Source organism: Mustela nivalis (genome assembly GCF_964662115.1).
Source record: "Mustela nivalis genome assembly, chromosome: 9".
Classification (NCBI taxonomy): Eukaryota; Metazoa; Chordata; class Mammalia; order Carnivora; family Mustelidae; genus Mustela; species Mustela nivalis.
This window is the reverse complement of record NC_139028.1, coordinates 44,643,059-44,656,251: the sequence shown is the minus strand read 5'-3', so window position 1 is coordinate 44,656,251 and position 13,193 is coordinate 44,643,059.

Below are 13,193 nucleotides of genomic sequence, written 5' to 3'. Positions count from 1 at the left end.
GGAGGAGTAAAGAAAAAAAGAACAGGGTAAACAGAAACATCAGATAAGAATGGTACATACACACTTGAAAACAGAATTCACCTTATGTAATACATGTATGAATATATTTCACTTATTATTGGAGACTAGAATAAAATAATATTAGGAATAAAAAATGTACAGTAGAGAGGTGCCTGGGTGGCTCAGTTGTTTAAGCAGTTGACTCGTGATCTTGGCTCAAGTCATGATCTCAGGGTCCTGGGATTGAGCCCTGAGTTGGGCTCTGTGCTCAGTGGGGGGTCTGCTTAAGGATTTATCTCCTCCCTCTGCCCCTCTCCCCACTCGTGCATGGGTGCATGTAGTCTCTCATGGGTGCACGCATTCTCTCTCAAATAAATAAACAAATAAATCTTTTTAAAAAAGATTTTATTTATTTATTTGAGAGAGAGTACAAGCAGAGGAGAGAGGGAGAAGCAGGCTCCTTGATGAGCAGGGAGCTTGACATGGGGCTTGATTCCAGGACCCTGGGATCATGATTTGAGCCAAGATCACGAGTCTTGAAGTTGATCATGAGAGTTGAAGGCAGATGCTTAACCTGGTGACCCACCCAGATGCCCCTGAATAAATCTTTCTTTTAAAAAGTACAGTAGAGATTTTAAAATATCATGCAAATATTATAATACTCATGCCAATAACTGTGAAATTTTGAAAGAAAGGTATAGTTTTCTAGGAATATGTAAATTAATGCAATTTTGTAGGGGTTAAGAGCACAGATCCTACAGCCAGACTGCTTAGGTTTGGTTTTGGGTCTGCCATTAATATGTGAGCTCGAGCAAGCTAGCTAACCCCTTTTGCCTCAGTTTGCTCATAAGCAAAATGGGAATAATAATTGAACCTAGGTCATAAGACTGTTGTGTTGATTAAATAAGAATTAATTGCTGAAATGCACAGCTTAGAACAGGAGCTTGGCCCTGTGTGTTACCTATATTTAATACAGAAATAACAAAATAATGAGATTGCATCAGAGGTAAAAAAATGTCCTCCCTAAAAAGAAAACAGTCAGAAGATTCACAGCTGAGTATTACTGTAGTCACTTAGTAAGAGATAATTCCTATCTTATACAAATTATTCCAGAGAGTAGACAAAGAGAAAATGCCATTCAATTTATTTTATGAGACAATATAATTTGATTCCAAAACCAGTTAAAGACAGTGTAAAATAGAAAACTATATGCCAACCTCACTTACAGACAGAGATGTAAAAACTCCAAGTAAAAGACTGAGATCCGGTTTAGGAGCATGGAAGAATACGTTTTCAAAATAAGACCAAGGTTCATCCCAGGAACACTCAGAAGCTTGAACGCAAGACAATCTATCAATGTCATTCACCAAGAGCAGATTAAAAGAGGCAATCCACAGGATCACTGCAGTAATTTCTACCAAGCATTCAGGAAAATTTACAACTCAACTGTGCTTTACTAAAACAATCCTTAAAGTACAGCCAGAAGGGAACTTGAACATACTGGACTTAAAATAAGACATCTAACAAAAATCTCTATCATATCATGATACATTTTACCAAAGTTCCTAAAATAAGTGTTTAGAGGCTTTTCTAGGAAGGTTAGGAACAAGACAAAGATATGTGCTACCGTGCTGATAATATACTTATTATCAGAACTGTGGTAGAACTTCTAACACATGTACACGTCCTTCTCTGTACTATTGGCTAGAACTTCTAGCCAATAAGGCAATGGAGAAACATGGAGGAAAAGGGAAAAGGCATGCTGGAAAGGAGGTGGGGGTGGTGGTGTAACTGGGTGATGGGCATTGGGGGGGGGCACGTGATGTGAGGAGCACTGGGTGTTAAGGGCAATGGTTGAATCAATGAAATCTATATCTGAAACTAATGATATGTGATATGTTAACTAACTGAATTTAAATAAAATAAGTTAAAAAAAGGAAGAGACAAATAATCATTATTTGTTCATGGTATGATTATTTATTTATATATTTTTAAAAGACTATTTGAGAGAGAGAGAGGGCTGGGGGAAGGGCAGAGGGGGAGTGAGAGGGAGAAGCAGACTCTCTGCTGAGCAGGAAGCCTGACTCCAGGCTCGATCCCAGAACCTGAGATCATGGCCTGAAGACAGACACTTAACTGACTGAGCCACTGGGCTCTCCTATAATTGTCTATTTGGAAGATCTAAGAAATTCTACAGAACTAATAAAATTATTCAACAATATAGATTATATAAAGCTACCTTCAAAAACAAATACCATTGCTTTTATTTACCATACCATTTATTTTTTTATTTTATTTTATTTATTTATTTTTTTATCAACATATAATGTATTATTTGCTTCAGGGGTACAGGTCTGTGAATCATTAGTCTTACACAATTCACTCACTCACCATAGCACATACCCTCCCTAATGTCCATAACCCAGCCACCCTATCCCTCACCCCCACCTCCAGCAAACCTCAGTTTGTTTCCTGAGATTAAGAGTCTCTTATGGTTTGTCTCTCTCCTCAGTCCCATCTTGTTTATTTTTTCCCTCCCCTCCCCCCACAACTCTCTGCCATGCCTCTCAAATTCTTCATATCAGTGAAATCATATGATAATTGTCTTTCTCTGATTGACTTATTTCACATAGCATAATACCCTCTAGTTCCATCCACGTCGTTGCAAATGGCAGATTTTTTTTTTTTTTTTAGATTTTATTTATTTATTTGACAGAGAGAGATCACAAGTAGGCAGAGAGTGAGGCAGAGAGAGAGGAAGAAGCAGGCTCCCTGCTGAGCAGAGAGCCCGATGTGGGACTCGATCCCAGGACCCTGAGATCATGACCCGAGCCAAAGGCAGCAGCTTAACCCACTGAGCCACCCAGGTGCCCCGCAAATGGCAGGTTTTGTTTTTTTGATGACTGCATAATATTCCTGTGTGTGTGTGTGTGTGTGTGTGTGTTTCACATCTTCTTTATCTATTCATGTGTTGATGAGCATCTAGTTTCTTTCCATAGTTTGGTTATTTTGGACATTGCTGCTATAAACATTGGGGTACACATGCCCTTTTGGATCACTACATTTGTACCTTTAAGGTAAATACCCAGTAGTGTGATAGCTGGATTGTAGGATAGCTCTATTTTTTACTTTTTTAGGAACCTCCATACTTGTTTTCCAGAGTGGCTGCACCAGCTTGCATTCCTACCATCAGTGTAGAAGGGTTTCTCTTTTGGAGTTCCACAGTTCTCATGGATTGGTGAACATGACCTTGGCTGGGTGTTCTTGCTGATCTTCTGGGGAAGGGGCCTGTTGCAGTGATTCTCAAATGTCTTTGGCCGAGGCGGAATTGCACTGCCCTTGCCAGGGGCCAGGCTAAGTACTCTGCTCAAGTTCACTCTCGGGAGCTTTTGTTCCCTGAACGCTTTCTGTAGAGCTCTGGAGGACGGAAATGAAAATGGCTTCCTCCCAATCTCCAGCCAGAGGATCCAAGAGCTCGGGGCCCCACTCCTCAGTGCACCCTTGGAGAAAAGCGCTCAATCACTCCCATCTCCCTGGTCTCTGGTCCCACTCCAAGCTCACCCAGCCTGTGACCTAGTGTTTCTATCACTGGTGCATGGCCCCGTTTGAAGTTTCCAAGCCCAGCAGATTCTTGCCACGTGCTCCTGTGACACTCTTCCTAGAGGAGAAAGTGAGTGACCCTGGATCTGCCACTTGTGGGGTCCCTGCTCGAGGAGCAGTGGCCTGAATATCCGTTGGATCATGGTTTTAGGTAACCCAGACGTGAGAGTGCACTCCTCAGCTCCGTCTCTGTAGTCGGCTTCCCCACTCTGATACCTGGCAGCTCTGCCACACTTAGACAGCCCCAGTCTTTCTGTGACCCTGAGGGACCTGAGACCACACTGTCTCCAGAAGTGTTCTACCCCCACTTAGCCTTTGGAGTGATGTCCCTCAGTGGAACAGACTTCTAAAAGTTCTGACTTTGTGCTCTGCTGCTCCACTGCTTGCCAGGAGCTGGCCCCTCCCCCAGTGGTCTATCTTTATTTTTAATTTTTAATTTTTTTTTAAATTAAAAAAAATTTTAAAAATAAACATATAATGTATTATTAGCCCCAGGCGTATAGGTCTGTGAATCACCAGGTTTACAGACTTCACAGCACTCACCATAGCACATACCCTCCCCAATGTCCATAACCCTACCACCTCTCCCTACCCACCTCCCCCGGGCAACCCTCAGTTTGTTTTGTGACATTAAGAGTCTCTTATGGTTTGTCTCCCTCCCAATCCCATCTTGTTTCACTTTTTCCTTCCCTAACCCTCAAACCCCCCACGTTGCATCTCCACTTCCTCATATCAGGGAGTTCATATGATAGTTGTCTTTCTCCAATTGACTTATTTTGCTAAGCATAACACCCTTTAGTTCCATCCACATCATTGCAAATGGCAAGATTTCTAGTTTTTGATGGCTGCATAGTATTCCATTGTATAAATATATACCACCTCTTCTTTATCCATTCATCTGTTGATGGACATCTGGGTTCTTTCCATAGTTTGGTTATTGTGGACATTGCTGCTATATACATTAGGGTGCACATGCCCCTTCAGATCACTATGTTTATATCTTGAGGGTAAATACCCAGTAGTGCAATTGTTGGGTCGTAAGGTAGCTCTATTTTTGGCTTTTTGAGAAACTTCCATGCTGTTTTCTAGAGTGGTTGCACCAGCATGCATTCCCACCAACAGTGTAGGAGGGTTCCCTTTTCTCTGCATCCTTGCCAGCATCTGTCATTTCCTGACTTGTTAATTTTAGCCATTCTGACTGGTGTGAGTTGGTATCTCACTGTGGTTTTGATTTGTATTTCCCTGATGCTGAGTGATGTGGAGCACATTTTCATGTGTCTGTTGGCCATCTGGATTCTTCTTTGAAGAAATGTCTGTTCATTTCCTCTGCCAATTTTTTGATTGGCTTATTTGTTCTTTGGATGTTGAGTTTGCTAAGCTCTTTATAGATTTGGGATACTAGCCCTTTATCTGATATGTTGTTTGCAATTATCTTCTTCCATTCTGTCAGTTGTCTTTTGGTTTTGTTGACTATTTCCTTTGCTGTGCAAAAGCTTTTGATCTTGATGAAATCCCAATAGTTCATTTTTGTCCTTGCTTCCCTTGCCTTTGGCGAGGTTCCTAGGAAGAAGTTGCTGTGGCTGAGGTCGAAGAGGTTGCTGCCTGTGTTCTCCTCAAGGATTTTGATGGATTCCTTTCTCACATTGAGGTCTTTCATCCATTTTGAGTCTATTTTCATGTGGGGTGTAAGGAAATGGTCCAATTTCATTTTTATGTATGTGGCTGTCCAATTTTCTCAACACCATTTGTTGAAGAGGCTGTCTTTTTTTTTCATTGGGCATTCTTTCTTGCTTTGTCGAAGATTAGTTGACCATAGAGTTGAGGGTCTATTTCTGGGCTCTCTATTCTGTTCCATTGATCTATGTGTCTGTTTTTGTGCCAGTACCATACTGTCTTGATGATGACAGCTTTGTAATAGAGCTTGAAGTCTGGGATTGTGCTGCCACCAACTTTGGCTTTCTTTTTCAATATTCCTTTGGCTATTTGAGGTCTTTTCTGGTTCCATATAAATTTTAGGATTATTTGTTTCATTTCTTTGAAAAAATGGATGGGATTTTGATAAGGATGGCATTAAATATGTAGATTGCTTTAGGTAGCATAGACATATTCACAATATTTGTTCTTCCAATCCATGAGCATGGAACATTTTTTCCATTTCTTTGTGTTTTCCTCAATTTCTTTCATGAGTATAGTTTTCTGAGTATAGATTCTTTGCCTCTTTGGTTAGGTTTATTCCTAGGTATCTTATGGTTTTGGGTGCAATTGTAAATGGGATGGACTCCTTAATTTCTCTTTATTCTGTCTTGTTGTTGGTGTAAAGAAATGCAACTGATTTTCGTGCATTGATTTTATATCCTGACACTTTACTGAATTCCTGTATAAGTTCTAGCAGTTTTGGAGTGGAGTCTTTTGGGTTTTCCACATATAGTATCATATCATCTGCAAAGAGTGATAGTTTGACTTCTTCTTTGCTGATTTGGATGCCTTTAATTTTTTTTGTTGTTGTTGTCTGATTGCTGAAGCTAGGACTTCTAGTACTATGCTGCCCAGTGGTCTATCTTCCGGTCACTTCAGATTCACTTCTCTTAACGTCCTACCTTCCAGAAAGTGGTCGCTTTTCTGTTCATAGAATTGCTGCTATTCTTTTCTTTGATCTCCTGTTGAGTTTGTAGGTGTTCAGAATAGTTTGATAATTATCTAGCTGAACTCCTGGGACATGAAGATATTTAGGTCTCCTATGCCTCTGCCATCTTGCTCCTCACCCCAGCATCACTTTTGTTAAATGGATTTTTCTTTGTTTTGATGGAGTGGTTTATTATTATTACTATTATTATTATTACTATTTATTTATTTATTTTGAGAGAGAGAGAGTGAGCGAGGTAGAGGGGAGAAGGAAAGAGCGAAAATCCCAAGCAGGTTCCATGCCCACCTCAGAGCCCAACAAAGGACTCCATCTCAGGACCTTGTGATCATGACCTGAGTTGAAATCAAGAGTCACTTAACTGACTGAGCCACCCAGACATCCCCAAACCAAATAGTATTCCTATAAGCTAGTATTTACACAAAGACACTAAAAAAAAAAAATCTCATCTAGCAACAAAAATAATCTGATGCATGAGCATCAATAAAACAAAAATAGTAAAATTTTTTGCTGGGATAATTTAAAAAACTGTATCAAAAATATATATGTTTTAAAAAAATATACTGTCTCATGACTAGGAAGACTCACTATGGTAAGAATGGTAATCTTCCCACAGGTAAGTCTATAACACTCATGCAATTCCAATAAAAACCCTAATATGGTTTTCTATAAAACTTTATAAAGCTGTTTTTAAAAATCACATGGCAGAAAACAGTGCAGAAATAGCTAATGCAATTCTGAAAAAGAATAACTAGAAGGGAATGCTTATTTAATGGGAGATCAGAGTTTATTGTGAAGCTAAGTACAATAGTGTGGCTTTGGCTGGTCCATCAATAAAAAATCAGTTGAACAGATGAGAAATTCCAAAACAGGTCACTGCATCTATGGACACTGTCATTTAATGAAGCTGGCATTACAGGTCAGAGAGAAAAGGATGAATGATTTCAATGAAAGGTCCTGGGCAGCTGGGCCTCCTGCACAGAGAAAATCAGATCTTCATCTTATGCAGAAATAAAGGGGGGACAGGGGAATTTCATGTAGATTAAAGATCTACACATTAAAAACATATAAAACCTTGTAACAACTAGAAGAAAATACAGGGACCATTTTTAGGATATTAGGGTAGAAAAAAAACTTCTTCAGCAATATACAAAACAGCATAAATTCTACAGGAAAAGAACAATAATTTTGACCATATCAAAACGTCACATTCTTTTTTTTTTTTTTAAAGATTTTATTTATTTAGTTGACAGACAGATCACAAGTAGGCAGAGAAGCAGGCACAGAGAGGAGGAAGCAGGCTCCCCGCTGAGCAGAGAACCCGATGAGGGTCTCGATCCCAGGACCCTAGGATCATGACCTGAGCTGAAGGCAGAGGCTTTAACCCTCTGAGCCACCCAGGCGTCCCAAAATGTCACATTCTGAATGACAAGTGAGAATAGTTATGCTGAAAGAGAAACAGCAGACTAGCCCCGTGAATTTGTAACATATCCAACAGGAAAGGATTATTCCCTAAAATATGTAAAAAAAAAAAATCTATCAAGTTAATTAAAAAACAAACAAACAAAAAAGAAGACACCCAATAGTAAAGTTGGGGGGGGGGAGAAAGAAAGAAAGAAAGAGTGAGCAAGCAATTCACAGGAACGGACCCAAACTCTAATGAATATGTGAGATGATGGGCAAGTTCACCAATAATCAGGGAAATTAAAAATAAAATACCAATGAGATTTAATTTCACATTTGGATGTTTGGGGAAAAAACGTGAAAGTCTGCTTAAACTACATGTTGCTGGGAACATGGGGCAGGGAATGTTGCTGCTGGAGTGTGAGCTGTTTCGGTCACAGCAGAAGGTTCACACTGTACAAACCAGCAGTTCTGTGTCCTGGTGTGCACTGCAGTCTCTGGTGCGTGTGCCCTGTGAGGGAATGGGTAACGTATCCTGCAGTCACACTATAGAATACGAAGTTGAAAGACAGGGGTGCTGGCTAGGTCTGTGTAGATCTCCCCGAATGGTTCTCAGAAATGATGCTGGGTGAAACATGAGTGAGGTGTATGTGATGCCATTCATGGAGAAGTGTTAAAATACACATAACATAGCATCAGTTTGCCTGGTTGTGCAGGTGCACGTGTCCACAATGGAGAAGGGGAAAGTGGAGATGGCCAATCACACGTGGAGTCTAAGAAGGTTGCATCCATGAGTCTGGGAGTGTTCTGGGGGCTGTAACGGATGTTCAGAACAGGGATCTAATTTCCATTTGTTTTTTAAAAAATGGATCAAATATCACAAAAATGGTAACAATTGGCAATTCTGACTTGAGGATATGTGCATCTTTACACTCCAGGATAATAACGAGACGGACATCAAACAAATCCCAGGGAGAGGACACCATAAAAGGTCTGGCCAGTATTCCTCAGCACAGATGGGCTCATAAAACACAAGGAAAGGCTGAGAAACTGTGGTAGGCAAAAGGGGCCCAAGGAGACATGATCGCTGAGTCTAGTGTGTTTTCCTTCTCCAGCAGAAGAAGGGCCCTGGGACCTAAATAAGGAAATCTGGATAAAGTATGGATTTTGTTAACAGAAATGGATCGATAGTAATCCATTCATTGGGACAAATGTGGGGACTACTGGGCATGAAGAATCAGATGCAGGGCAGTTGGGAACTCTCTGACCATCTTTGCAACTTCTGTTTAAATCTAAAATTACTCGAAAGTGAAAAAGCTAATTTAAACAGAATAGGTATAGAATCATTCCAATTTTGTGGGAGTATGTGAGTGAGTGTGTGTGTATGTGTGTAAAAACAGAAAGATAAGAGATATGTTTAGCAGAAATAGCAGACAATGGTTGAGTCTGGATGGTGGGATTGGGAATGGCTTTCATTTTCTCTTTTGTTCTTTTTTTCTTTATTTTTTTAAAAGATGTTATTCATGTATTTGATAGAGCAAGAGAGCAGAAGAAGGGGGAACAGTAGAGGCAGAAGGACAAGCAGACTTCTTGCTGAGCAGGGATCCCGATGTGGAGCTCAATCACAAGACCCTGGGATCATGACTTGAGCTGAAGGCAGATACTTAACCATCTGAAACACCCAGGTGCCCCTTTCTTTTGTTCTTTTATTTTTCTTTATTTTCCCACTTATCTTTATTTTGATAACAAAAAATATATATCCTTTTTCAAATTCCTGCCATCCATTATATTGCAGGTGTGATATATGGACACATGCCAGACATGGGGATCATTGTCAAGACCCAATACTGTTCCTTTCCGCACTCAGGAGTTACTGGGTGTATCCTCCTAACACCTGTTCCCCAATTGCCCGAGGTACTTGCTGAAAGTGCAAACTCTAAGCTCTGTGCTAGGGATTTCTGGGGAAGGAGCTTGAGAGTTTATTTTTTAACAAGCCTCCAGGTGATTTTTTTTTTTTTTTTTTTGGTGGTGGCAGTTCAGATAAGTTTCGGAAACAGACTCTACTAATTCTCTCTCAAACTCTAAGACTCAGCACCAGCGACACTGACAAGCTTTCTTTACCCATCTCAGGCACCTATGAGCTCCCCTCTCTCTGTCTTCAGGGCACACCAGCACCGAACTCCATCCTTGCTCGGCTGGCAAAGTATTGTCATTTTTTGCTTAAACATTGGATTCTCTGGCTGTTCTGCGTATATTTTTTTTTATCTCAGTGAAAGCATATGGTAGGTTCTATGTGTTATTTGGATAAATATATGGAAGGATAAGCAGATGGATGGGCTGCTTTTGAATTGGGCAGGTCTGAGAATTTCACTAGCACCTGCGTTGGAGGCCTTCGTATCCCTGGGTGCTTTGCGATGGGCACCCTATACAGTGAAGCGTGGTCATACACATTTTATTCCATTCTCTATCATTTTAGACTTGGATCACGGTCAGAGGAACTTAAAGTATAAATATGTTTCTGCGTATCTGGGAAATTATCCAAACCCAAACTTGCTTATGCGGGGGGGGGGGGGGCTAGTCAGTGCTTAGAGCCGTGCTATTCAACATGGCAGCTTCCGGCCAGTGACGGCCTTTGAAAGTTAAATGTAAAGTAATTAAAACTAAGGGGAATTTAAAAATTCTGTTTCTTGGTCACATATTCTCAAGTGCTCAAAGATCACATGTGGTGATAGCTGCTGTGTTGGAAAGGGCAGATGGAAGACATTCCCAGGATCACAGAACGTTCTAGAGGAGAGCACTGACAGAATATTCCTCTTTAGCCTTCAAAATCCATGTCGAAGGCCTTTCTGCATCCCTCCAAGCAAAGTTCTGTTTGGTTCACAGGGGCGGGCATGTCCTTGGCCCTGGGAATTCAGAGATGGGGAAAACATTGACGCTGCTGTGCCAGGTTTTAAAATAGGATTCTCAGCTGGGGCACTTTTGCTCCCCGGGGGAGATCTGGCCACGTCCAGAGACACTCTGAGTTGTCAGAGCTGGTGTGTGTTGTATGTGCGTGTGTGCATGTGCGTATGTTGTGTGTGTGTGGGGGGTGGGGGGTGAGATATTGGCGTGTACAGCACAGAAGCCAGGGATGCTGTTAAACATCCTGCAATGCACAAGACAGCCCCTCCCCCATAAAAAATGTATCTGGTGCAAAATGTGAATAGTGCTGAACTTGGGCTTAAAGCCCTGTTGTGGGGAGAAACCCAGGAGCAGATAATGCCAAGTAATGAGAAAAGGGAAGATAGAGGGGGAGGTGTCCAGAAATGGGGTCAGGATGATTCCACAACCGAGTCTGGGAGGAGCTGGAGAGTTAGTCGATCCTTCTTCCAGGATCCCATAACACTTGGTGTGTTCCTCTAAATGGCACCTAACACTGCATTTTACTTTATTTTTTTTAAAAGATTTTATTTATTTGACAGACATAGATCACAAGTAGGCAGAGAGGCAGGCAGAAAAAGTGGAGAAAGCAGACTCCCCACGGAGCAGAGAGACTGATGTGAGGCTCGATCCTAGAACCCTGGGATCATGCCCTGAGCCGAAGGCAGAAGCTTTAACCCACTGAGCCACCCAGGCGCCCCCACTGCATTGTATTTTGACCACTGGCTTACACATATTTCTCGCTGTCACACTGAGCATTCTTCAAGAGCAGACTCCGGGTCTGATCCACGGATGTGTGCCCGTGGTTCTGGTCAGCGACTGGGCCACAGAGTAGAAACAGCAGAGAGTTTGCACGGGTGAACGGCTGGATGTGGGTGGCCTCCCACTCCTGTCCCCAGACACAAGTGCATCCTGGCTGTGTCCTCCCCCAAATCATGGTGCTGCCTGTGAAAGCATTTTCTAAAACAAGGTGCAGCATTCTGTTGGGTCCAAGTTGTCATCAGAGCTGATGTTCGCAGAAAGAAGCCTGTCCTCAGGCAGTTGTTCCGGAGAGAGACGAGCTGGGGGATTTAGTTCACATTACTTCTGTGGCTTAAAATGCTGCACATTTCTGCTTCCCTGACAGCATCAATTCATCAGGCAGGACGTTGTCAAGTCAGAACAGTCAAAGCCCAAACCAGTGATCTCATCTCATGACGCAATCCATCTCGAGCCGGGGCTTAAGGGGACAGCAACTCCAAGGAGAAGAGAAGGCAAGCCTTCACTGAAGGTAGCCCTTTTGAATTTGCTACGCTTTCCTGTTCATCTCCAGTACTTTGGGGGGGAAAAATCCCCTAAGTGAGCAAATATGCCCTTGTCTTTGGTTGGCCTTTTCCTTTTCTTGAAGAATGATTGTACATGTTAGGCTGATTCAGATATTACATAAGCTCAACCTGAACTAGTGAGTTTGGTTACGAGTCACATTTTATGCGAAAAGGTAGCATCCACAATAAACATATGGGCTTACAAATCATAAAGGAAAAGAGAAACAATTCAGTAAAATGTAGGGAAAGGATCTAGAGACACAAGTCACAGGAGGGGAAACCCACATGGCCAATAATTATCTGGAAGTGATGCTTGCCTTCATTAGTGGCCCAGAAAAGGCCAACTAAAACGACGGTACGGTACCGCTTCACAGTCATTCTCTTGGCAAAAGTTAAAAAATCTCAAACACCAACAGCTGGTGAAGATAAGAAATAGTAACTCTTACATGTTGCTGGTAAAAATATAAATTAGTACAACCATCCTGGATAGTAATTGGGCAATTTATAGTAAAGTCGAGAATAGTCAAACCCTCTGAGCCAGGGAGAAAGGCTGCTCATTGCAGTGCTGTTTGAACAGTGAATATTTTGTTTTGTTGTTTTTTCAAAATTTTATTTATTTATGTGTATGTGAGAGAGAGAGAGAGAGAGCGAACATGAGCAGGGGGAGGGGCAGAAGAAGAAGGAGAAGCAGATTCCGCACTGAGCAGGGAGTCCAATGCAGGGCTCGATTCCAGGACCTTGGGATCCTGACCTCAACTGAAGGCAGATGCTTAACCGACTGAGCCACGCAGGTGCCCCTGAAGAGTGAATGTTGAAAACAATGTACATATCCATCAGCAGGAGAACAGATAGAGTGGGATACTATTCAGCAATTAAGATGAATGAAATATATTGATATATACTAGTCAACAAATATCTTCAAAACACACTGTTGAAGGAAAAAAGCAAATCATAGAATTATATACACAACATGAGAACATTGATAGAAATCTTAAAATGCGGGCGCCTGGGTGGCTCAGTGGGTTAAGCCGCTGCCTTTGGCTCAGGTCATGATCTCCGGGTCCTGGGATCGAGTCCCGCATAGGGCTCTCTGCTCAGCAGGGAGCCTGCTTCCCTCTCTCTCTGCCTGTCTCTCTGTCTACTGTGATCTCTCTCTGTCAAATAAATAAATAAAATCTTAAAAAAAAAAGTAATCTTAAAATGCCAAAATCACGTTCTCCCACTTTTATTTATATACATGTAATAAAAGTAACAGAAAAACAGATTGTGGACACAGAGGGCATACACCAAATCTATGAAATTGGCTATCTCTGAGGGAGGGGAAT